Source organism: Macaca fascicularis, chromosome 6 (assembly GCF_037993035.2).
Source record: "Macaca fascicularis isolate 582-1 chromosome 6, T2T-MFA8v1.1".
Taxonomy (NCBI): Eukaryota; Metazoa; Chordata; class Mammalia; order Primates; family Cercopithecidae; genus Macaca; species Macaca fascicularis.
This window is the reverse complement of record NC_088380.1, coordinates 167,243,535-167,269,236: the sequence shown is the minus strand read 5'-3', so window position 1 is coordinate 167,269,236 and position 25,702 is coordinate 167,243,535. Positions and strand designations below refer to the sequence as shown.

Genomic DNA, 25,702 nt, shown 5'->3' with positions numbered 1-25,702 from the left:
GAACATCAATTCCATGAAGACAGTAATGACTATTTTATTCATTAATGTATTCCCACTGATTAGAATTGTCATTTTGAATTTCTGATTTAAAAATAATCACAATTGAAAATCACTAATAAATAATGTATCCTTTTAGAACCCCCTCTAACTAAAAGAAAGTGGGTTACAGCCAATCATTTTCAGAATCTCCATTACGTAGCCCCTAGTTCAGATCACCTGCAACCAGACACGTAATAAATGTGTTCTGGGCTGAGAGAAGAGATACAACTACTACTTTCAGCCCAAACGGTCCATGGAGCCTCCTCTCCCCTGTCACAGCCTGAAGATAGGAATCCAGTGAGCTGCAGATTTGTTACCAAGTTTATAAATGCCAAGGAGACAGCTCTCCAGCAAAAGAATGACTCAGTAGACACGTTGCAGATAAATAATGTATGAAACCACTTCTATTTTAATAGCACGTTGCGGTGACACTAATATTGATGAAAATGTTGGCATGTATTAGATGGTGTTATATTCAGTGAGAGATGAGGTTTGGCAGGCACTGGACCACTTCCAACCATAATCCAAGCCAGAGATGTGATATACACCAATTCTTAGCCGATGGTTGGTCCCTGTATGAAATCGGCTACTAGGAAAAATAAGACCAACACTTGACCAGGGCAGATATCTTGTGGCCATTTGTCTTGGTCAGCTTGTACTACCATAACAAAATACCATAGAATGGGTGGCTTAAAAAAACAAATTTATTTTCTCACAGTTTGGAAGCTAGAAGTCTGAGATTAGGATGACAACATGGTGAAGTTTTGTGCCTTCTCACTGTGTCGCCATGAGGGGTGGGGGTGGCGATGGGGTAGGAGAGAGAGAGAGATTGAATCTTCCTCTTCCTATAAGACCACAGTCCTATTGAAACAGGGCCCCACCCTTATGACCTCATTTTACCGTAATAACCTCCTAGACCCTATCTTTAGATACAGTCACACTGGGGGGTTAGGGCTTCAACATATGAATTCTGGGGGACATAATTTAATCCATAGCAAAAGTGATGCCCAGGCCAGGTGCAGTGGCTCAAGCCTGTAATCCCAGGATTTTGGGAGGCAGAGGCAGGTGGATCACTTGACGTCAGGAGTCAAGACCAGCCTGACCAACACGGTGAAATCCTGTCTCTACTAAAAATATAAAAATTAGCCAGCCATAGTGGCACATGCCTGTAATCCCAGCTACTTGGGAGACTGAGGCATGAGAGTCGCTTGAACCCGGGAGGTGGAGGCTGCAGTGAGTTGAGATCGTGCCACTGCACTCCAGCCTGGGTGACAGAGTGGACCCTGTCTCAAAAAAAAAAAAAAGAAAGAAAGAAAGAAAAAAAGAAAAAAATCTTTCCCAAGCTCTCTTCCACTCCAGAGGTTGAAAAAGTTAAACAGTCATTTTCCCAGTCTCTTCTGGAGTTGGCAATGGTCATGAAAAACACAATAATGCATGAGTGGAATTCTCCTGGGGAGACAAAGGGGATTCTGTAAAGAAAATGTGCTTTCCTGATAAAAGGAGCAGACGTGACCAGTCCACACCATCAGTTTCTCTCCCTTCCTCTCTTGAATCAGGATGTAATATCTACGACCTTTGCAGCCATTTTAAAACCAAGAGGCACAAGAGAAAAGTTCTGCAGTGACAACAGCCTTGATGTCACTGAGCCTCGAACCCAAATGCTAGTAGTAGTTGCCCATATTCAGACTGGTTAAGAACAAATAAATGCCTGTTTGTATACGACTCTGGAAGCTGGATGTTTTGCTAGACACAAATGAATGTGCTGTGATACTTAGCCTCTGTGTGTGTCTGTGACATCATCTATATAATGGGAATGATAACAGTATCTACTGTTGTGGGAGATGAGGGCTTTAATGAGAAGCTCTTCAAAGTATTGAAATAGAGATTGGCACATAGTAAATCCTCAACACTAGCACTGTTATGTAGTAATGCAAAATACATTTATTTATACTGTTTTTTACACTCCTAAAATCATCACAAATAATTCTCAAATAAATGCAAACAAGAAGCTAAAGGAAATAGAGACAGATATGTGGGGGGAAAAAATAGCAGCAGATTTAGAGTCAGGAGACCCAGGTTCAGAATATCTGATAATAAGGAAACGATCATGTAAACGAAGGCGCATCCACCCCTTGAACTACTTATGCACCCATTTAAAATGCGTAAAAAGACCATGCAAGGACATGAGGAAAAGCACACTCTAAAACGTTAAACAACAGAACACAGAACACAGATACACAAATTAAAAAGATAATCCCAATCGTGTAAAAGAAAAGAAAAAAGTGAAAATGAAAAGAAACCCAAAATGGTAATCTATAAGCGTATAGATAACGTTTTTCTCCTATGATATTCTGAATTCTCCAAATTTCCAGTTAAAAAAATACATAATTGCATAATTTAAAATTTTAATAATTTCAAACTTTCTCTTTTATAGTTTCCCATATATTCAAACTTATTTGCCATAAATTCATACTACATATATAAGAAGAAAAGTAAGTTTTTAAAATAAGAAAATATGGCCAGGTGTGGTGGCTCATACCTGTAATCCCAGCACTTTGGGAGGCTGAGGCAGGTGGATCACTTGAGGTCAAGAGTTCCAGAGCAGCCTGGCCGACAAGGCAAAACCCCATCTCCACTAAAAATTCAAAAACTAGTCAGGCATGGTGGTGCACGTCTGTAACTCTAGCTACTCAGGAACCTGAAGCAGGAGAATCGCTTGAACTCGAGAGGTAGAGGTTGCAGTGAGCTGAGATCGCACCATTACACTCCAGCCTGGGTGACAGAGTGAGACTGTCTCAGAAAAAAAAAAAGAAAAAGTGCTGACCAGAGACAGTGAAATCTGACCAGTCTTAGGAGCACTGCAGGACCCAAAGAAAAAGCACATATGGTTTCTTAATTATCACATATTTCAAAGTATAACTGTGTCCCAGGGGTGAAATTGGTCATGGACAGGGGCTCACTCCTGCTGACCAAAGGCACAGGTGGAGGAATAAGTCATAGTGGAACTCAAAGCATGCTCTTCTGTTTTCATTCACATTGGAGAAACTGAGGCTAAAGATTTTTTTTCTTTCCTTCCAAGTTTATGTATATTCGTATACTTTTTTAGGTAAAAATGAACTTTTTGCTATGGGGATCTTGATTTTGAGGCTCTACGTCACCAATTACCAGCTATATGGCACGGGGGACAGATAAGTTGCAAAATCTTCTGAAAATTCCACTTTCCTATCTCTAAAATTAGGATTACAAGAAGAGCTATGGCCAGGCACAGTGGCTCACGCCTGTAATCCCAGGACTTTGGTAGGCTGAGGCAGCCAGATCACTGGTCAGGAGTTCGAGACCAGCCTGGCCAACATGGCGAAACCCCATCTCTACTAAAAAATACAAAAATTAGCCGGGCGTGGTGGCGGGCACCTGTAATCCCAGCTACTCAGGAGGCTGAGGCAGGGAGAATTGCTTGAACCCGGGAGGCGGAACTTGCAGTGAGCTGAGACCACGCCACTATACTTCAGCCTGGGTGACAAAGCAAGACTCTGCCTCAAAAAAAAAAAAAAAAAAAAAAAAGAAGAGCTACTTCACTGAAGAATGTGGTGTTCAACAAATATACTAATGTGTGTTAAAGTGCTTTACAAACTATAAATCCTAATACAGTACAAACTTGAGTGAAAGGAACATAGGCTCTCCCTGTGCAGTCTAACTGTGACACTTAACATGTTGTGTGTGAAATTCAAGCAAATTATGTAACCTCCCTGAGCCTCAGTTTTCAGATAGAGAAAATAGAGAAATCTTTCTTTAATACAAGATACCTGGAGCATTGTAAATATCCAATAAAGAAAAGTTCTAATTATATTTGCTGCACTTTCCCAGGAATAATCAAAGTTAACTCTTCTACTTGGAAGGCCTTCTGCAGGAGATAGGAGCAGAACGTCCTTAAAAACTGTTGTGAAATCACCTTAGTGCTAACAAGAGCAAAGAGGAACTAGACAAGATGGCTTGTTTCCTGGTTTCCTGCCCCCAGAGCATTTTTCCAGACTCTCTGACCACCTGGACACCCAAACTGGGAGCTGTCTCTCTGAAATATTATTAGAAAAGAGGGCAAAAGTCTAGATGTGAGAAAATATGAAAAAAGAAATTTCCCTTTTAACTAACAAAGGTTTGACTGCTGGCAGGACTTAGGAAACCACTGTGTCCCTAAATCACTGAATCCCAGCAACCTAGAACCAGGGAAAGTCAGACTGTGAGGTAGTTTGTCCAACTTTCCACCTCGTCCCATTAATGTGAGCTGATAAATTGTGACCTTCCCCTGTTATTGGAGGATGGCAAATCAATACTTCCATTATCATTATTATTACTCCCAAGGCACCTCTCTAGCAGCATGTGAGCTATTCTATCCCAAGCACAGAGCAGAAAGAATGGCTAATCTGCTTCTGAGACCCCATCAATCACGACAGGAAGAGAAAGGATGAATTGGAAAGAAGAAACATAACAACAGTACGGAGGGGGAAAACAGCATTTGAAAAAGCCTAGAATGGTTGTTCTAAGTGTTGTCCTAGGACCTCCTTGATGACATTCAGTGAGGGATGGTTAAAATGACAGATCCCTGGAAATGCTTAGTCTGTGGGTCAGGGGTATGACCCAGGAGCCTGCCTTAATTGACAACTTCTTCAGGTGGTTTTATGCACCTAAAGTTTGCACATTAAAAACCTAGAGATCTACCATTCACTGGTGGAAATATCACTTTAATGATCTTGAAGTTTTGTGGTCCTGTTGTTCATCTCTCAGAAATAAGTTTTGCGGAATACTTGCATGCATACTTGTAGGAGTGGGCCAGCATCTTTCATGTCAATGTCAGCTATATTTCAGTTCCAGGGGAATGGAGATGTCCCTTGATTGACCCTATCAGTACTAAAACTTTAGTGTGCATAAAAGTCAGCCAAAGGGTTGGTAAAACAGAAATTGCTGGGCCCTACCCCTAGAGTTTTCTATTCAGGGGGTCTTGAGTGGGGCCTGAAAATTTACATTTCTAAAAAGTTCACAGGTTGGTTGGCTAATCCAAAAGTCATTCCCAGGCTAAGCGTGGTGGCTCATGCCTGTAATCCCAACACTTTGGGGGGCTGAGGTGGACAAATCACCTGCAGTCAGGAGTTTAAGACCAGCTTGGCCAACAAGGCAAAATCCCATCTCTACTAAAAATACAAAAATTACCCGGGCATAGTAGCAGGCTCCTGTAATCCCAGCTACTTGAACCCAGGAGGCGGAGGTTGCAGTGAGCCAAGATTGTGCCACCACACTCCAGCTTGGGTGACAGAGTGACTCAAAAAAAGTCACAGGTGATACTGATGCTGCTGGTCCAAGAAACACATTTAAAACCACTGGCACACATGGATGGATTTTTGGAGAGTGCTCTTTTTTTATTTAGGCAGAAAAGCATAATTAAGGAAGAGAGGAAAAAAATCACTTGCAGTCTTAACACCCACTACCCACTGGACATCCATACACTTACATGGACACACACACATTTCTCCTCTTGCAAAAAAAAAAAAAAAGAATCACACTACATATTACCTGTGCCTCTCTTCTTCGTGGGACAACAAATCAGGGCTCTCTCTCCACTCCTCCATGACCCACCTGTACAACATACTGTCTAAGAAATGCACAGCATGAGTACTATCTGGACTCATCCCAATTGGGTGTTATATTGTCTTCAATAACTTTATTATTGTAACTAAACATGTTCTAAGTCAAACAACAGAGAAAAATACAAAAAAAAAAAGAAAAACACATCTCAAATCCCACCATCTCAGAGATAATCATTGTCAACAAATCAATGTACATCTTTCAACACAAGTATTCCTACATGCATTTATTATTTTACATAAACTGAATCATAGACACCAAGTTATTTTGCAACATGCTTTTTCCACTTACATAAACCAAGTTTTGATAAAGCAAATACAACCTCAAAAATCTTTGAGAAATGTACTATCTAATGGAATCTTAACACAAACTCTTTATAAAAGGAAGCATTCTTTTATACAGTGAATTTCTGCCTACTCTTCACAGATACACCAGGTTAATTTTTTAATGTGTGTGTGTATCTGCGAATTCCATATTTCATTTATTAGGTTTGCTTCAGGAATAGTGCCCCTGAAATTAAAATGAGCCTTTTGTACTAAATCGGAGTTCTGAGCCAAAGTCAGTGTCTACAGCACAGACGAGGTGAAACCCAGAGCACTTGGAACTTCTAGTATACATTCTGGATTTTCTCCATCAGTCTAGGACTGAAGACACCGATCTCTGGTCTCAGTTGAGATTTCACCAAGGTTCTGGTTCTAGAATGAGTCACTGGCTAAGGGTCTGATAAGCAAAGGGCGGAAGTGGGCAGAATGTGAGAAGGGTGGGGGAGGTCCTTGATCTGATCAGTACAACCCAGAGAACACACCCATGTCCCACACGCTTGCCAGGGGGCCTTCATAATAACCAAGCACCCCTTTGCATCTGTAGAACGTGGTTACGTGTTTTTTAATTTGCCATCCTGTTGTTAATTTGTCCCCATTTTCCAGAGGAGGCTTGGTGAGATTCACTGAGATCATGCATACAAAGCCCTGAGCACAGTGCTCAGCACATAGTCGGTACTCAGTAAACCTCGGTGGCACTGAGAAGACAGACTGAGAATGAGCATGCTGTGGAGTCTTTCACTCGCCTCTCCTCTGGCACAGGTTACTCTTTCGTTCAGTAGACTGTAATAACATGGAAATTCCAGGACACCAAGAGACAATGATGAATCAAAAATCAGTTCCCAAAAGACAAGTCACATTCCTTATTCCCCATCAAATCTAAAGCCTGATAAAGTCTATATAGCACTCGTGAGACCTCTAACTTTCTGCCTAAAAGTGGTCATCATCACAGCAAACCTGAGCCTCAGAATGGACCTAGCTTACTTGGCGACAGAGGAGGGCAACAGAAGGACTTGGCCCAAGGCACCCAGCTGACCATGTCAGCAAATAGAGAGGCCTTCAAAACCTTTGCATTCCTGTTCCGTGGAGAAACTGAGGATTGCAGTAAAGTCTAATTACAACCTCTTTTTGCCTTGTTTGAAATACAAGGGGACAATGTAGCCCTAATATATTTATAGAAGGAAGTAAAGATTCAAATAAAGGAAGAGGGGGACGAAAAGAAGGGCATACCTATGTTTCTCATCTTCTTTCACCACAGATCTTAAAAAGGAACCAGAAGCCTCAGCAGTCCATGCTAAAGAATCATTGTCACATTCTGTTATTCCCTCTGATTCCGTGAAGAGGGGGAAAAAAATCATTGCATGGCAATGCCATGTGTCTCAAGCTTCATTAAAGAGATTTCTCCCAAGAGTCTCCTATAACAGCATGTAAAGCACTTACGACAGTACCTGAATCATCGTTAAGTAATCAATAAATGTAAACGAGTAGCAGCAGCAGCAGCAGCAGCAATAGAGACTTGCTGAGATCATTCATTTAGCTACTTGGAACCCTGCTTAACATAGAACTCAAGTCTTTTCACAATCAAATGAGTGTTTCTCACAGGAACCCACACTCCTTATTCCTTCAGAGCCTGAGACTCTGCCTTCTGTCTCCAGTCTTCCAAGCTCCTCAGCAGACTGAAGTTCTCCATGATCTACTCTCTCCAGTGTCCTCAAGCCCACGACGACAGAGATATCCCAGCTGAAGAACTGAATTTCACAGGTCTGACACTGACACAACCCATGGAATTCAGTTCTCAAAGCTGAGGATACACATAGGCTTTTCAGAGATGGTGCAAAGACCCCTCCTTGCAGTCCAGGCCTGTCCCAGCCCTGTAAAATACAAGAGTGAAAAGCCTGGTAAATCCAATGCAGCTGCTTCCCAGTACCAGGCCTAGTCCTGGTACTCATGAGTTATAAACATCGGAGGGGACCAGGTCAGCAGTCTGGAATGCTGATGTGGGTGGATCTCTTGAGCCCAGGAGTTCAAGACTAGCCTGGGCAACACGGAGAGACTTTGTCTCTACTAGAAACAAAAAATTAGCCATGCATTGTGGCATATGGTGGGAGGATCACTTGAGCCTGGGAATTGGAAGATGCAGTGAGCTATGATTGCACCACTGCACTCCAGCCTGGGCCACAGAGACTCTGTTAAAACAAAAAAAAAAAATCTGGAGGGGATGTGCACAGTAGACACGCACATCATTAAGCATCATTAAATGTGGTAGCTGGCCTTTCCTGCCTCATGGCCCTTCCATATGCCATCCCCCTGGCCTGGAAAACTCGTTTGTCTCTTTAACATCACCTTATCCCGAGGTTCTTGCTTTCAATGTCACTTCCTCAGAGAGGCCATCTGTGGCAGAGATTGCTAATTGTTTGCCCAATATATATTCTCTTCTCCTAATAGAACCCTTAAGTGGTATCTGAACAGATGAACATCTGACTTTGTTTCCTCACCTGGTGTGACAAAGTGCTGAATGTGAGCAGGAGTGCCGAGTTTTGTACTGTTCCCCTCCCTCTTCGCAGGCTTGGACTGTAGGCATGGTGGAGAGCCACTGTGGACCATGCAGATGAGTGCAGCCCCCCAGGGAACAGCAGAGCAGCATGCCAGAAGAGCCCCAAAATGGTGAGGCTTCCATATGCACCCTAGACCACTTACACCTGCACTGATAGATCAGCAAGAATGGAACATCTACCTTATTTAAGCCAGTGTTACTTGGGGATCTCTGTAAGAGCACTTGAATGTTTACCTACCGCCCCCCCATTACCCTCCAGCTAGTCTCTTTCATAATATGGGATTCTTTTCCTTCATTATAATTTGTAATTGTTAGATAATTTTGTATAATTATTAGATTAAAATTATCTCTCCAACAAGACTGTTTTCCACAAGCACAGAGACCATGCTAGTGTTTTTTAAATATGTACATAGGCCAGGTGTGGTGGCTCACACCTGTAATCTCGGAACTTTGGGAGGCTGAGGCAGGCGGATCACCTGAGGTCAGGAGTTCAAGTTTCACCTAACATGGTGAAACCCCGTCTCTAATAAAAATACAAAAATTAGCCAGGCATGGTGGCACACACCTGTAGTCCCAGCTACTTGGGAGGCTGAGGCAGAAGAATCACTTGAACCTGGGAGGCAGAGGTTGCAGTGAGCTGAGACTGCACAATGGCACTCCAGCCTGGGTGACAAAGCGAGACTCCATCTCCAAAAAATAATAATAAAATAAAATAAGTACATGATAGCCTTATTGAGTTATAGCTCACATACTAGACAATTCACCTACGTAAAGTGAAAAACGCATTGGTTTTTTAGTATATTTGCAGAGTTGTACAACCATCATAATCAATTCCAGAACATTTTCATCATCCCAAAAATAGATCTCATAACCATTAGCAGTCAATCTCCATTCCCCTCCCTCACCCCTGGGGAATCACTGATCTACTTTCTGTCTATATATATGCTGGACATCTTATATAAATGAAATCATATAATCAGTGGCCTTTTGTGACTGACTTATTTCACTTAGGATAATGCTTTCAAGATATAGCCATGTTTTAATGAGTATCAGTACATCCTTCCTATGGATGAATAATATTCCATCGTAAGGATCTACCACACTTTATGTATCCATTCATCAGCTGATGGGCATTTGGGTTGTTGCTACCTTTTGCCTATTTGATAATGCTTCTATGAATGAATACTCAGGTACAAGTTTTGTGTGGACATATGTTTGCATTTCTCATGGATGTGTGAACCCAAAAGTATCTGAGACCGATCTCAATCCATTTAGGAAGTGTATTTTGCCAAGGTTAAGCACATGCCTGTCACACAGCCTCAGAAGGTCCTGACAACATGTGCCCAAGGTGTTTGGGGCACAGCTTGCTTTTATACATTATAGGGAAATATGAGACATCAATCAATATATGTAAGATGTACACTGGTTCAGTCTGGAGAGGTGGGACAACTAGAAGCGAGGTTGGGGGCTTCTAGATTACAGGTAGATGTGAGACAAACTGTTGCATGTTTTGGTCTCTGGTTAGCCTTTTACTGAATACACAATTTACATGTGAAAGGAGGGTAGAGGAATAGTCACTTATGCCTTAGTCTGGCTTACTGAAATAATAGGGTGGAGGAAGCAATCAGGCATGCATTGGTCTCACATGAGCAAGGAATGACTGCATTCTCTGTCTTTTGTCCACAAGGAATTTCCTTGTGGGCAAATTGTGAGGGAGGTATGTAGCTTTTTTATCTTTGTAGCTAGCTTGCGTAGGAATAAAATGGGAGGCAGGTTTGCCTAACACAGTTTCAGTTTGACTTCCCTTTGGCTTAGTGATTTTGGGAGTCCTGAGATCTATTTTCCTTTCACAGACGTATACCTAAGTGTGAAATTTCTGTGTCATAGGTTAACTCTATGGCTATCATTTTCCAAAGCGGCCACACTATTTTACAATTCCACCAGCAGTGTATGAGGGTTCCAGTTTCTCCACATCTTGCCAGTACTTGTTAATGTCTATCTTTTGAGTATAGTTATCCTAGTAGGTGTGAAGTGGTATCTCACTATGGTTTTGATTTGCATTTCCCTGATGGCTAACGATGTTGAGTATCTCTTCATGTGCTTACTGGCCATTTGTATAGCTTCTCTGGAGAAATGTCTATTCAGATTTTTTTGTCAATTTTGTAATTGAGTTGTTTGTATTTTTATTATTGAGTTGTAAGGGTTCTCTATATATCCTAGATACAAGCCCCACATGTATAAATTTGCAAATATTTTCTCCCATTCTTTGGGTGGCTTTTTACCTTTCTTAATGGGGTCTGTGCATGTGTTTTGTGTAACATTATTTCCAGCTTCTAGCATAATGTCTTGATCATAGTAGGAACTCCAGTGAAGGATAGATGGAAGGATGGAAGGAAGGAACAAAGGGAGGGAGGTGGAGAGGGGAGGAGAGAGGAGGGGAGGAAGGGAGGGAGGCTAGGTCTCAATAACGAAGGCTTCCATCACAACTGTCCCAGCACTGACTGACTAACTAGGGTAGACATTAAAAGCTGATTGAGCCAGTGCCCTTATACAAAGGCTGGAATGCAACAAAAGCCCACCAAAAGTTTTGCCTGGACACTAAAGCATGACAAAATAACAAAGGAATTCTTAACCGGACCCATTTAGGATTAAACAAGTTTTAATGGGGGTCTGAAGAAACTCCCCAGGCCTCCACAAACAAGTTTATTGGGGGTCTAAAGGAACTCCCTGAACCTCCCTGATTTAGCAGGAGACAAGATAAGTAACCACCCCAGCCCCTGGACCCATTTAGATTAAGTAAATTTACTGAGGCTCTAAAGGAAGGTCTTCAGGACTCAGACCTTAGTTACAGATTAAAAGAAATTAATCACTAATGTCTTTAGATGAATGCACACTTACATGTAGACATATAGTTTAGAAAACTTTGTAATTTTGAGTTGGTCTAGTGATAATTTCCTGGCCTTCTCCCTGTAACCAGTTACAGAAATAAAAATTATCTTCCTCCCCAGTTCATCTGCATCTCGTTATTGGGCCCCGAGAAATAGCAGCCTGACCCTCAGTTTGGTCCAGGAACAGGAGGGAGCGAGAAAACAAAGGGAGGGAAGGGAGGGAAGGGAGGGAAGGAGAGAGGGAGAGAGGGAAGGAGAGAGGGAGGGAGGGAAGGAGGGAGGGAGAGAAGGGAGGGGAAGGAGGGAGAGAGGAGAGGGAGGGAACTTACTTTTACAAACCACACAGTTTAATTTCCTTATTTTAAAGATGGGGAAACTGAAAAGTTAAAAACATTAAGATGACAGCATGATGAGATAATAAAAACAAGGTGATAGGCTGGGCACGGTAGCTCATGCCTGTAATCCCAGCACTTAGGGAGGCCAAGGTGAGGGGATCACAAGGTCAGGAGTTTGAGACCAGCCTGGCCAACATGGTGAAACCCCATGTCTATTAAAAATGCAAAAATTAGCTGAGCATGATGGCACACACTTGTAGTCCTAGCTACTCAACAGGCTGAGGCAGGAGGATTGCTTGAACCTGGGAGGTGGAGGTTGCAGTGAGCTGAGATCATGCCACTGCACTCCAGCCTGGGTGACAGAGACTGTCTCCAAAAAAAAATGGTGACAGAAGTTAGAACTGGGTTTTAGCCCTAGCTTTTCTCCTACCAGCTGTGAGAACTAGACAGGTCATATAACCTCTCTACACATCAGAGACCTCCTTAGAAATGGTCCTCTCTCACCCATCAGGTGTTGGAAGGAGCAAGGTAAACTAATGTATGAGAAACCATTGCTTGAACATGAGTTATAATTGAGGCCCAAGGTCAAATAGCTAAATCAGCCTGGTCAGAAAATGATGGCAGGCGGCCCAATTTCCAGTCCAGGATGAAGTGTAGGGAGCCATATTTTATTTTTCAGATTGTTGCTGATTTTCTTCACCAATTAGAAGATTTTCTGGTTCAGTACAGAAAAGGGCACCGTTAAATTTGTGGCAAATCACACAAACCCTGGGTCCTCCCACCACTGATAGTCCTAAACAAGAAGTGTTGCTTCCACTAAATGTAGCCCCAAGCCGAGATTGTTTTATTCATGTTTTATTCATGATTGTTTTATCCCTGGCACCTAACCGTGCCTGGCATACGGCAGATGCACAAAAGTAGTGTTTAAATTGTGGACAAATGAATGAGTGGGTGAACAAATGAATGGCAACTGTAAAATAAACCTGAACCCCACTATCTTAATGAAGCCAGGGGGAATTAATCTACTGGTAGAAGGATTCTGGGGTAACATTTGCGTATATCTAGAGAAAGCAAAGTGTAACACTTAGACAACAGGCTCTGGGAGTTCTGCTGCCAGAGTTCTAATTCCAGCTCTGAGCCTGCTGTGAGTGCAGAGGGAAACAGCGGCAGCCACGCATTTTCATCTCTGCTTAAACTTGCATCTATTTATGTCTATCGCTGTGCTACATCCATGCCTTTCATTCCTTCTGTTCCATGCCAGGCTTCATGCTCCCGTTCAGTCATGGCCCTAAGCCAAAGCTCAGGCATTTTTTTTATTCTGGTTGGATCCACACAATTTGGTGATTACTATATAAACGTTTTGTATTGCTCATGCTGCAGCACCAAATCCGTTTACTCATAATGATTCACTAGAGACACTCACTTCCCTCAAGAGACATGTAATGGCTTCTCCATCACCCTCGTCGTGACCTTTTACACTTAGAATACAATGTAAATTATTTGAGAGTTTCCACTTTTTTAAGTAAGCGTCGCCTTCCCTTTCACATGAAGGAAAACCAAGACATGGAAGGGGAAAAGTGCTCCAACTTAGATGGTTTTGCCATGTAGCCCAGGCTGGTCTCAAATTCCTGGGCTCAAGCAATCCACTCACCTCGGCCTCCCAAAGTGCTGGTATTATAGGCGTGAGACATCACAATCAGCCAACAGGGCACTTTCACGCAAATCTCACTTCACTCTCAAAAGCCATAAAAAAAAAAAAACCATTGCCGTCCTCACTTGATTAAAAAAGAGGAGGAGGAGAAGGAAAAAGAAGAGAAGGAGGAGGAGGAGCAGCGGCTAAGCAGTTAAAACATTAACCTAACACAGACAACTAACACTTTTAACCATTCGGCCCCACTGTCTGGCTCCTGGAGACATAAACAAAAATGGTTTCTTCCCGAAAGGAATTCAAAGACTAGACAAGGTGGCAAGATATACAGATGAAAAATAAGTAACTGCAGAATGCTAGATAACTATGTACTCAGCCTGGCCTTCACAAGAGAGGCCAGCAGCTGGTAGAAAGGAGACGCTTTTTTCAATCCCTCTGCGGGTTCGGCAAGCTCTGCCTAGACAGCACACCTAGAATCTGTTTACCCTCACCCAAGCCACCATCAGCTCCCACCTCGGAGACCTGCAACAGTGAGGTCTCCTGATTCCACTCCTGCCTCTGCAGTCCACCCTCCAAATAGCAGTCAGAGAGATCTTATTAAAAGATAACTCATAAGTAGGAGCTGAATAATGAGAACACATTGGACACAGGGAGGGGAACATCACATACCAGGGCCTGTCGGAGGGTGGGTGGCAAGGGGAGGGAGAGCATTCGGAGAAATACCTAATGCATGTGGGGCTTAAAACCTAGATGACAGGTTGATGGGTGCAGCAAATCACCATGGCACATGTATACCTAGGTAATAAACCTGCGCCTTCTGTACATGTATCCCAGAACTTAAAGTACACACACAAAAGGAAAAAAAAAGAGGCCAGGCACGGTGGCTCACGCTTGTAATCCCAGCACTTTGGGAAAGCGAGGCGGGCAGATTACCTGAGGTCAGGAGTTCAAGACCAGCCTGGCCAACATGGTGAAACCCCGTCTCTACAAAAATACAAAAATTTGCTGAGCATGATGGCGGGTGCTACTCGGGAGGCTGAAGCAAGAAGAATTGCTTGATCCTGGGAGGTGGAGGTTGCAGTGAGCCGAGATCATGCCATTGCACTCCAGCCTGGGAGACAGAGCAGGACTCCGTCTCAAAAAATAAAAAAGGAGAGATAAATCAAATCATGTCACTGCCCTGCATAAAGCTCTCCAGCAGCTTTCTATCACACAGAGAACAAAACCCAAACCCCTCCATATGGCCTACAAGGCCCATGTCATCTGGCCCCTGCCTCTACCTCCAATCTCTTTTTCTACCATCCTTCCCTCATCCATCCACTCCTGCCCACCTGGCCTCCTTCCTGTTCTTAATTGCACCAAGCTATTACCTCTTCCTGGAAGGGTCTTTCCCAAAATATTTCCACTGTTCACCTCTTACTTCTTCCAGACTCTTCTCAAACATCACCTCATCAGAGTCCATCCCTCACCTACCCTACCTAAACGAACCACAGACATGCCCCACCCATTCCTCAAATGTTCCAGCCTCTTGCCTGTTTTTCTGCCTCATAGAATTTATTAGTTCACGGTTATAGTTACTTATTTGTTTACTGCCTTTCTGCCTCGTAAGAGCGAAAGTTTCATGGGAGTAGGCACTTTAACCAGAAGAATGCCTGGCACAGAGTAGGTCCGTTTCTCAATCTTTTTTTCATTTTCATCCTTCTAAGGAAACTTTTCGGACATTTTTTTTCCTAATCCCCCCACTATGAAATGTTAACACTACAGATACATGTCTACATATACTATGTGTATATTTGTGCTTTACACATAAAGAGAGTAAGGTTTTTTTCACCCCTTAAGGGCCAATTTTCATGCTCCTCGAGGGGAGGCATATCTTCCCCATGGAATAGGTGCTTGATAAAAATTTGTTGAATGGATAAAACTCCTGAGGAGAGCAGCACGCTCTGAGAGACAGACATCATTCAAGGTATAAAGTTTAGCTGGGGAAATTCCAAGCCTCCCCCCACTCAACCCTCCCATCTTTGTAGCATGAGTACATCCTGTCATGCTGTGTCTGGTGACTATCCGGTATATTTTTCTAATGCAGATTTTCAACTTTAAAACAAAACAAAACCCTACTCTTGTTTTGCATCCCAGCTCCCACTGCTATTTTGGATCCTTGAATTCACTTTTTCTCCACCCTCCTCCCCAGGCAAGCTTTAAAATCCAGATAAGGCCCGCTCCATTCGTTTATTCTTTCCTTCATCCTACAACCTGCACTGAGTTCCTATGCGAACCAGGTGCTAGAGATGAAAAGATGATGATGATTCAATCCCTGCCCTCTGGAAGCTTATGAGTGTGTGAGGGTAGACAAACAGGATGCTAAGTTCAACATACCAAGGGCTCCAGGACAAGCAACAAAGTGCTTTGAAAGGACAACTGTACTGACCCAGTGGAACCTCGCCTTGCTCATCCATTCACCCATCACGGACTTACAGAGCACCTGCTGTGTGTGTCAGGCCTGTGCCAGATCCTGGGGTTGCAGCACAGACAAGACCAGCATGGCCCATGGAGATCACCAAACAGGAGAGACTGAAATCTCACTGATAATCACACAAACAAGTGAGTCCAAATGTGATAAATGCAACCGGTGGAAAAGCTGAAGATTCTGGGAAGCACCTGGTAGTTGGAAAGAAATGACATTTAAGGAGAAACCCTGAAGAATAAGTAGAGAGTGGTCTGGTGAAGACCAGGTAAAGGGGACTCCCAGGCACAGGGAACGGAATGTCTAAACAGTCACAAATGGGATGTGACCAGGCACTCTTGTGAGGACGGAGAGAGATCCCTCTACTGAGGTCAATAATGAGACCAGGGATGGCATGAGGAGAGGGAGGCCCAGGCAGGCAAGAGCTGATTCATGTTGGCCTTGCTGAGAAATATGGAGTTGACCTTAACTAAAGACAGAGGAAACAGGGAAGGAATGTCATCCAGGTTGTATTTTTTAAATATTCTGGTTGGGTGTGGAAAACAGCTGGGAGGAGGGTAAAAATTCATCCCACACATCTGTCATCCGATCACGCAATTTAACACGCTATCCTGTGGGGTCTTGCACCCACTGGTGCAAGTCCTGTGAGACTGTGAAATTCTCAAAAGCAGATATCACATTTTCCGCCTCTTTTAACCCTGTCCCACAACAGCAGTGCATCGTACCTGGTAGACAATTAGAAAACACTTCTTGAGTAATTATTTTATAATAACAAGTTCTATGCTTTTATTATGATTAACCACTCCTTCTCTCTGCCCTCTGAAAGTTCCCCTCCCGTCCTCAGTCATCTTCCCATCCTCTGCCTGACTGACATATTCTGTTTTGTAAGACCACAGTATCCTTCAGATGACCTCCCACAAGCTCCCAGTCACTGCATTGCACGGAAAGCTGGACATCAGGGTGGTGACGATCTGAATGGTAAGCCATTGGCCCCCTTACTGCCCCCAACCCCCACCTGTCCCTGGTCACCCAGACCCTCGAACCTCCAGTTCCTCAGAATCTATATCTCCAATAAGGCACTAGTTTGTTCCTATGCTACTGAAGCAGCCAGGCCAAAATAAACTTAAACTGCACAGTCGGAGCCATTCCTCAGCCAGAATGGGGAACAGGACAGAGCAACACAGCAAAGTAATTGCCTCCTATTTACCAGGACGTACTTTGCACTATGAGCCATTTTGTCAACTTCATGAGATTTGCAGTCAGAAAACACGGAAACAAAAGAGCAATATGAAGGTCTTTTAAACATTGACCATTTACATTTGTCAGCATGGCTGCTCCATCCATTATTATCATTTCCCCAGTGCACAGCCCAGGAAAACTGTAGTTGCATTAGATCAATAAAAAACTGAATTCTCTTTTAAGACACAGTCCTATTGTGTAACTCTGTTGGGCAAATGTATAACTTGTCCTATGAAAAGAAATCCCATACCTCATTTGGTCATAGCGCATTGTGACAGAGAAACTATTTGCTTCCATTTTCAAGAATTCACTCCCTTTCCTTTTATGTATTTTTCTCACCATATGAGGGAAAATTATAAAGGAACCCAAAAGTTGTTGTAAGTATGACTTTGCCAGCTCTCACCCCAAAAAATACTACTGTGGCACTTTGCTCTTGCTATGCAGAGTTAGAATAAAGGAATGGGTTTTCAATATGCGAGGCTTTTAGGAGAGACTTACCTAGTACAACTTTACAAATTCAATACCCTTTCAAAGCTAAATTAATCCTGGTCTTTCAGTTCATTCTCAAAAGATGTAAAGGAGATACATCCAAATTGCTTTATATGCTGGCTATAAAAAAAAAAGTATGTAGTACCTAATGTAGCACTTTATTTAAAAAATTTTTTTAAATAGTCTGCATAATTATCTCATTTAGATCTCTGCACCGCCTTAGGAGGAAAGCTGGAGCAAGCATGGAAACATTTTGGGGTCAACAGATTTTTGCCAAGAAGGAACTGTAAGGTGATCCTCCAGTACTGAACTTCGCTAGCCCTTTCTGTAAAACAAATTCCCCTTATAACCATGAGGTGAGTTCCTGCAAGGTGAAAAGAAACATTACTAACCGCAAATAGCCAAACAAATAATTGCAACCCATACACCTTGTGCTGGGCACCTCTAGGCTCTGGGCCCCAGTCAGCTGGGAATCAGACGCCTGGCATAAAACATGCCTCAAGTCACAGAAACTCAGGGCTAGATTCACTAAGCAGAAACAGGCAATACATTTCTCTCTGGTCTTCCAGCCTATACATTTCAAACTTGGTAACTTTTCTATTTGGGGTTGGGGAGAATATTCTAAGTTTCACACGCCTGTTTCCATGGTCTTGACGTTCTGTATCTATGTGAATGGGCTCTGCTGATACAAAGGGAATGACTGGGGTCCATTCCCTTTGTAGTTACTCAGGTACCAGTCTCTGGGGACAAGTCCCTCCATAAAGGTCACCACCTCCCAAAAAGCTTCTCCAATTCCCTCCCCATGTCCACAGCCTTAGATGCTTACCTCTGTGGTAACAATCGCCTCCTTCCAATCTCCAGGGAATAAACTCTTCAGAAACCCAAAATGTCTTATTTGACCTGAATGTGTCCTCTATCCTTACAATGCCTGGCTCATGGAAAGCTCACAAATGAATAATAACAGTTATCATTGTAGTTAAGATGTATTAAATGCTTATTATGTGTGAGGCTAAATTAATTCTTTCACTAAAAATTCCTAATAAAACTGTGAGGTAGGTACTACAATCAACTTCATTTTATAAATGAGAAAAATTGGGCTCAGAAAGGTTTGGCAGCTTTCCCAGGGTCACAGAGCTGGCAAGTTAAGAAACTAGGTTTTCAACTTAATCATGCTGCCTCCAGCACTCAGGCTTCCAACCACTCTGCTGTATTGACTAAGTGAATTAAGTGAGCATCACCAAGGTCATCAAACCAATGAGCCTGACTACAGTCCCCACCGCTCAGTCCAAGGCACTTCCTTCTCTTTGTCAGACCAAGTTCTGGTTTCATTGGAAGAAGGAATTGAGCCTTCAGGACAAAGGCAGAGATAGCCTACACCTGCCATCCTCAACCAGCTCTTACGCACTAGAAATAATCATTCCCGGGAGAAAGGCTCTCAGGCAAGCTTAATAACAAACATATTGGTTTTACAGTAGCTGCTGCTACAAAAAGCAAAACAAAACAAAAAAAAAATTTCTGGGTGACTAAGTAACATGAATTGCTAGAAGACGAGTCTTCATCCATCCCCCTCTGAATTGCAAGATGATGGTGTGTTTTAATGGCAGATGAACACGGCGTTCCCAAAGCCATCAAGTTAATGAATCAAGTAAATCCTCAGTCTTCTCCTTATCCAGATTTTTATCTTCCCCACTGTCATGACCATCTTGCTCAGAAAATCATTTCTGGGCCTTTCTCCTGCTCCAAAGAGGTGGATTGTCACTTAAAGGCCTGTTAACTAACTGGAACTGCTGTTCTGTAGCTGCAAATAAAATTCACACACAGCTCAGAAGAGTTTATCATGGGAGTTGATTAATTAGCAGTTACTGAGCCCTGAAAATAGAGTTCCATTTCATTAACACAGACATGTAATGTTTTGGTACATATTGTTGTGATTTAAACATATTTGCTCCACGGCGGAGAAGATATGGAGGTGTAGGAAAAATGGGAAGTCTATGGGATAATCAGGAGTGAGATCAAATGTAAAGGATTTTTTAAAATAATGTAATGGTTAACATTCAGCTCAGGTCTTTCCTACCAGAGTCTGTTCTGAGCATTTTGTGTGATTAATTAGCTCATTTGGCCTTCATGAACATCCTAGGAAATAGGCACTATTATTGTTAGCATTTTACACAGGAGGAAATTGTAAACCAAAAACAAAATTTGAAGCACCCAACCCCAACCATCTGAATGGACTTCCTCCTCAGCCAAGGCTCTTTTAAAATGTAACCTGAGAGACTGTTTCGGGCCATGATGGGAAGTGGGGTTCGAACATGCCTCATTATACCTCTCCGGCATTAACATCAACACAGACTGTAAGTCTGATAAGAAATATCTTATGGGCCGGGCACCATGGCTCTTGCCTGTAATCCTAGCACTTTTGGAGGCTGAGGCGGGCAGATCATCTAAGGTCAGGAGTTCGAAAACAGCCTGGTCAACATGGTGAAACCCTGTCTCTGCTAAAAATGCAAAAATGAGCCATGTGTGGTGGTGCCCACCTGTAGTCCCAGCTACTCTGGAGGCTGAGGCAGGAGAATCGCTTAAACCTGGGAGGTGGAGGTTGCAGTGAGCCGAGGTCACACCACTGCACTCCAGCCTGGGCAGCAGAGCAGGACTCTGTCTCGGGAGAGGGAGGGAGAGGGGGAGAGGGGAAGAGAGGGAGAGGGGGAGAGGGGGAGAGGGGAAGAGGGGGAGAGGGGGAGAGGGGGAGAGGGAGAGAGGGAGAGAGGGAGAGAGGGAGAGAGGGAGAGAGGGAGAGAAGGAGAGGAGAAATTTTACAACCTATCTTCTGTAAAGCCTAGTACTTAAAGGCTTCCTCTGCAAGTAAGAACTTGGGTTCCACAATCCTTCATCTTAATCCAGCCATTACTTTCTGTTGATCCCAGGTATTTAGACAAACTCAACCATTAACCAGAAAATGTTTAAATTTACCTACAGCCTGGAAGCCCCCACTCTGAGTTGTCCCACCTTTCTGGACCAAACCAGTGTATTTTTTAAATGTATTTGATTGATGTCTCATGCCTGCCTAAAATGTATAAAACCAATAGGCACCTGGGCCACCTTGGGCATATGTTCTCAGGACCTCCTGAGGGCTGTGTCACAGGCCATGGTCACTCAAATTTGCCTCAGAATATATCTCTTCAAATATTTTACAGAATTTGGCTATTTTTCATTGGCAAAATGAAGGCATACAGTTACTAAACAGTAGAGCCAAGGTTAACACTCAGGCTGGCTCCAGAGCAGTGGTTCTCAACTGGAGGGGCAGGGGGAGGGGAGGAGGAGGCTTAACCTTCCTAGGAATATTTGCGGTGTCTGAAAATATTTTTGATTGCCATGAGTTGGCTGTCATTTCAAGGTGTCATGAGTTGGGGGACATCTAGTGGGTTGAGGCCAGAGATGCTGATAAATGTCTTACAATGCACAGGTCAGTACTCCCCAATAGCAAAGAACTTTCAGTCCCAAAACGTTAATAGCGCTAAGGTGAAGAAACTCTACTCCAAAGCCTGGTCCTTGCTATTGTGTCCAAGACTTGTGCCCAGAGAAAAGGGCAGGTGACCAGTGATCACCTCCCTTCCCTGTGTAGCAGCTGTGTTACTTCCTGGCCGGTTACCTCAGCAGCAACAACTACAGGGTTGATATTATTTCACTTGCCTGAAGGCTGAATTTGACCTCTTAAAAGTCCTGTGAGAGCTCAGGTTTCCTAGCAAAAGCTATGAAATCTCTAGAAATAATAATTAAACATGTGACATTGGAGCAGAAATAGCATATCACCAATAGAATAAAAATGAGATTCTAGAAAGATATCTGTGTACATGCTGTAATTTAGGACCAGGTAAAAATATCCTTTCAAAGCAGAGGAAGAAATCAAAAAGCAGGAGAGTGGAGTGTACGAGAACACTCTGTACTGTCTATGCAATGCTTCTATAAATCTAAAACGATCCTAATTCCAACATTTTATTTTTTTAAAAAAGTAGAGGAAAAACTAGTACCTAAAGAGGAAAACATTAACATCAGATCTGTCTTATATCATACACAAAAATATACTTCAGATGGATGACGGACCTAAATGCAAATGAACAATGTGATAGCAACAAAAACTATAGATGTTTCAAAAGTAAATATAAAAATAAATATTTACAATCTTCACTTGAGGAAGTCCTATGAGACACAAAAACAACTGCAAAAAAGACTGACAGGTTTGAGACTCTCTGTGTGGCAATACAATTGCACACTGGAGCAGCAAAGAGGATCAGTTTAGTAAAGAAGTAACCCGAGTTGTTTTTGCAGCTTTCTTCTGGGAGATAATCCAGACCCAAAACTGAATCTCCGGTTACAGAAGTCAAAGGGAAAGGCCCTTGTGGGGAACACCCATTTGGCATCCCTCTCTAATTAGCTTCAGATTTAACAGGGAAATTTTTCTTCTTTCTCTCTGTTCCTGGTGTCCCCGGTTAAAGGAAGTCTCTGGCAAGCTGATGGATGTTATTGGTACATGGGTGTGACCTTAAGCCTAATTCTTGGTTTGGTTAGAACAACTGGCTCTTTTCTTATTATTTTAATGTCTGAACTGATATGGGTGACATTTCCTCCAGCAGTGGGGGCAGCTGATAATGACGATTGTAGGCCAGATGACTACTGAATGCTACACACCAAGATTACCCCAAAATGGCGGCACCGCATGACTCCCTCCAGTACCCCAAGAGACAAACCTAGAGAAAATATTCAGCTCCACATCCAAAACTCTGAAATTAACTTCCCCTGAGATGTGCAGAGTTTTATGCTCAAACTTCCAAAAAATATTAAAAATTCAAGATAGTCATTTTTTTCAGCATGAACTTGCACACTCTTTTTTTTTGTATATATACACCATGATTCAGCAATGAACTTGTGCTCTTATCTCCAACAAGGAATGTATCTAAATAGTCATATCCTTAAGGATATAAGTTTTTAGCAGAGTCAGGAACCTAGGAAAGAACTATACAAAGAGGTAGACAGCCCTCAGCCACCCCTTTGATGGTGTATCCATGCATTTGCATTGTCCTATTATCTTAGAGAATCGAAGGATCTTTCCAAGATCTTGGAGAAAGAGTAACAAATAGTACGTAAGATATTATATCAGAGTCAGTCTGGAATGGGAAAAATCAGATGCGAGTCCCTATTGGAAAGTGGAGCCTTAAATAGATCACTTGATCTCTTTGAGTTTCAATTTTCTCAGCAGTAAAATGGATTTAATTCATTCATTTAACAAATATTTAATAAGTTCCCATTATGTGCTAATTATACTGTTTCTACCAACCTTACAAATTTTATGAATTACATGAAATGACAAAAATGCTTCACAAAGTGTAAGTCATAAAAATAATTTGTAAGTTATTGTTGAAAATAGAAGATTTTCTCTTGTTACTAAATAAGACTGAAGCCCAAAACAAAATAAGAAATGTTTGCCAGATTGTAGAACAATCGGAAGCAGGAATCCCCATTGCAATTCAAAAATTGCCCAAAAGCTGGCTTTAAGGGACCACACCCAAGACTAAAGATTGCTGACAGCCAGAGAAAACAAATATTTACTACAGGTTGAGCCTAAAGGCCTCCACTGAGAACCTAAAACTACACCCAACTGAAGCAGTGCATGTGTCTGATTCCCGCAGGGCCTTTGCAGAAAGTGGGACTCTAGGAATTCAGACATGAGAAGAGGGCGCAGGAATGCATCACCAGGGGCCATCCAGTCAGCTCCTCATCCCATCCCAGGCCTGGCCTTATGGAATCCTGAAGATGAAACACCACCCACTCCACAAGCTAACAGTCCAACAACTCCAAACAACCTGCATGACCCCCAGAGTCCACCAGAGTCCACTTTCTCTCTCTCAAAGAGCTTCTTGTACTGCTGCTTATCTGTTCCAAGGAGTACCATGCATAAGGACAGCAGTATGATTTTAAAAACAATAACAAAAACAAATAAAGATAAGCCAAAAGTTATGTCCAAAAGCCCATTATTAATAACGGGGATAAAATGTCAGCAGAGGGCTATACTCAGAAGGGTTTGGGGCAAAATCAGAGCAGAACCGGGGCACACAAATGAAATAAAGGACACTGCACTTTGGGAGGCTGAAGCGGGAAGATCACCTGAGCTCGGGAGTTCGAGACCAGCCTGGCCAACATGGCAAGACAGGGTTTACCCTGTCTCTACTAAAAATACAAAAATTAGCCAGCGTCATGGCGCGCTTCTGTAATCCCAGCTACTCTCGAGGCTGAGGAACAAGAATCGCTTGGACCCAGGAGGTGGAGGTTGCAGTGAGCTGAGATTGTACCACTGCACTCCAGCCTGGGTGACAGAGCCAGACTCCATCTCAAAAAAAAAAGGAAGAAAGAAAGGACACTGAATATAAAGGTCTCAAATGACAAAAAAATACAGTAATACAATAATTAAGCCCATCGAGGCATCAAGAAAGAAAAGTGACACTGTTTGCCAATTAGCATACAAGTCAGGTTCAGTATGTAACAGATTCTTTAAAAAAATTAGAAAAATTTAAAAAAATTATTAATATACAAGACAAAATTGAGATTGAGAATAGGAACACAATAAACAAAAAGTAATGGCCATAATCCTCCAGCCCTGAAACCTCCTAAGAGCACCATATTTACTGTGCAATATTTTCATGCTGTTGTCACTGCAAGAAAGTTTATGACTTCCTAAATAGAGACCACAGTCTACAACTCCAGGGTTTAAAGCATATTATTTTATCATCCATAGAGATTCTAAACCACTTCCTGACCCCACTCTATCCCACCCCACCCTGAAAATAACAAAAGGTTAAAAATATGTCCCCTTTGGAAATGAAGCCGCATCTTTACTAAAGCACTGGAAATATCTCCAAGTCACTGACATTTTTATATTTCTAGACCATGACAAAAGTCTCTCACCTACTTTAATTCTAATGCCATTTCAATATGCCTTAAACATCTTGATTATATCTTTAATGTGCCATTTACTCTGCAATAATCCACTGTACAAAAGCCTGCTGCCTCTCAAACAGAAGGTAAGTACATAATAAATCAGCTTGGAATGATTATTTTTTCCCAGCTCATACTCACAGCGAGCTCCTAAAATTTCATTTTATTTTATCATTTCCAATTCAGCCTCCGTTCTCCCCCTCCTCGTTGTGCTACTGTCTCCTGTCCATCCTGCCCACCCCTTTGGCATGGCTTCCGGCCCAGGGTTTACCACTCCAATCGGCCCTGCTGCTGCCATCCAGGGAAGGAAGAGCGGTCAAGCGTCTTGGAGAAAGACTCTTATTTGCTGGGGTAGAGGAAGGCAGCTAAGACCTATTTGCATATGCTTTTATTCCATTTCCACACCCTGCACGCTAACCCTCTCTGGAAAGTCCCTTCTAGATCCCTCCTCGGCACAGCGAGGGAGGAAGAGGCTGGGCCGGAATGGAAGGTTCCAGCCTGGCAGGGTCAGCTTCTCTCCGGGGGGCTGAGGGGAAAGCCTCCACCTCCCTCCTCATGCGTGCAGGGTACAGACCCCCAGGTCGGGACCCCCTTGCAGCACGTGTCGGGAGCAGGCTGCTGCTTTGGCCTGCGGCGCTCTAGAGCGTTCTGTGCAGGATGCGCCTGCTCCCCTGCAGCCTCCCCCGAGGAAGTTCTGGTCAGGCGCTGGGTCCCCAGGCTTCCTGTCTGTACTCTCCCGCAGCCTCGCGGGGAAATCCCGAGAGCTTTGTCGGCTGCCCAATGAGCCTGTTGGCTTTTCAAGTGCGCGCGGGCTGAGTTTCAGCCAAAACCTCAATTTAAACGTTAACCAAAAATAAATAAATAACATGTGTGCAGGCATTTAAAAAGAGAGACTCTGCCTTTGGGGTGAAGATCAGGGAGAAAACTCCCTTGTTTCATTGCTGCAGATACACGAGACCTGGATTTGCTCACCCTTTGAACAAAGGGATTCTTTGAACTGTAAACTGACTGCTTGAAGTGAGCACCGACCTGGCAGGCGGAACACTGAGAAATCTTCCCGAGCACCTGTCTCTGGAAATGTGAACATTCAAGGCAGTCCTGTGTGTCA

The 25,702-nt window shown here is 43.0% G+C and overlaps 2 long non-coding RNA genes across 2 annotated transcripts; one reads left to right on the top strand and one right to left on the bottom strand.

The window, feature by feature from the left end:
* Nucleotides 1-5,423: 5,423 nt before the first annotated feature.
* LOC102135714 (uncharacterized) lies at nt 5,424-14,878 on the bottom strand. The gene is made up of 2 exons (XR_001491722.4): nt 8,489-14,878; nt 5,424-7,864 (listed from the first exon to the last, which is right to left on the bottom strand). It is a non-coding gene; the product is annotated as an uncharacterized lncRNA (long non-coding RNA).
* Nucleotides 14,879-15,645: 767 nt separating this feature from the next.
* LOC123574068 (uncharacterized) lies at nt 15,646-23,619 on the top strand. The gene is made up of 4 exons (XR_006698926.2): nt 15,646-16,019; nt 16,772-16,860; nt 17,816-17,966; nt 23,292-23,619. It is a non-coding gene; the product is annotated as an uncharacterized lncRNA (long non-coding RNA).
* The last annotated feature ends 2,083 nt before the right edge of the window (nt 23,620-25,702 follow it).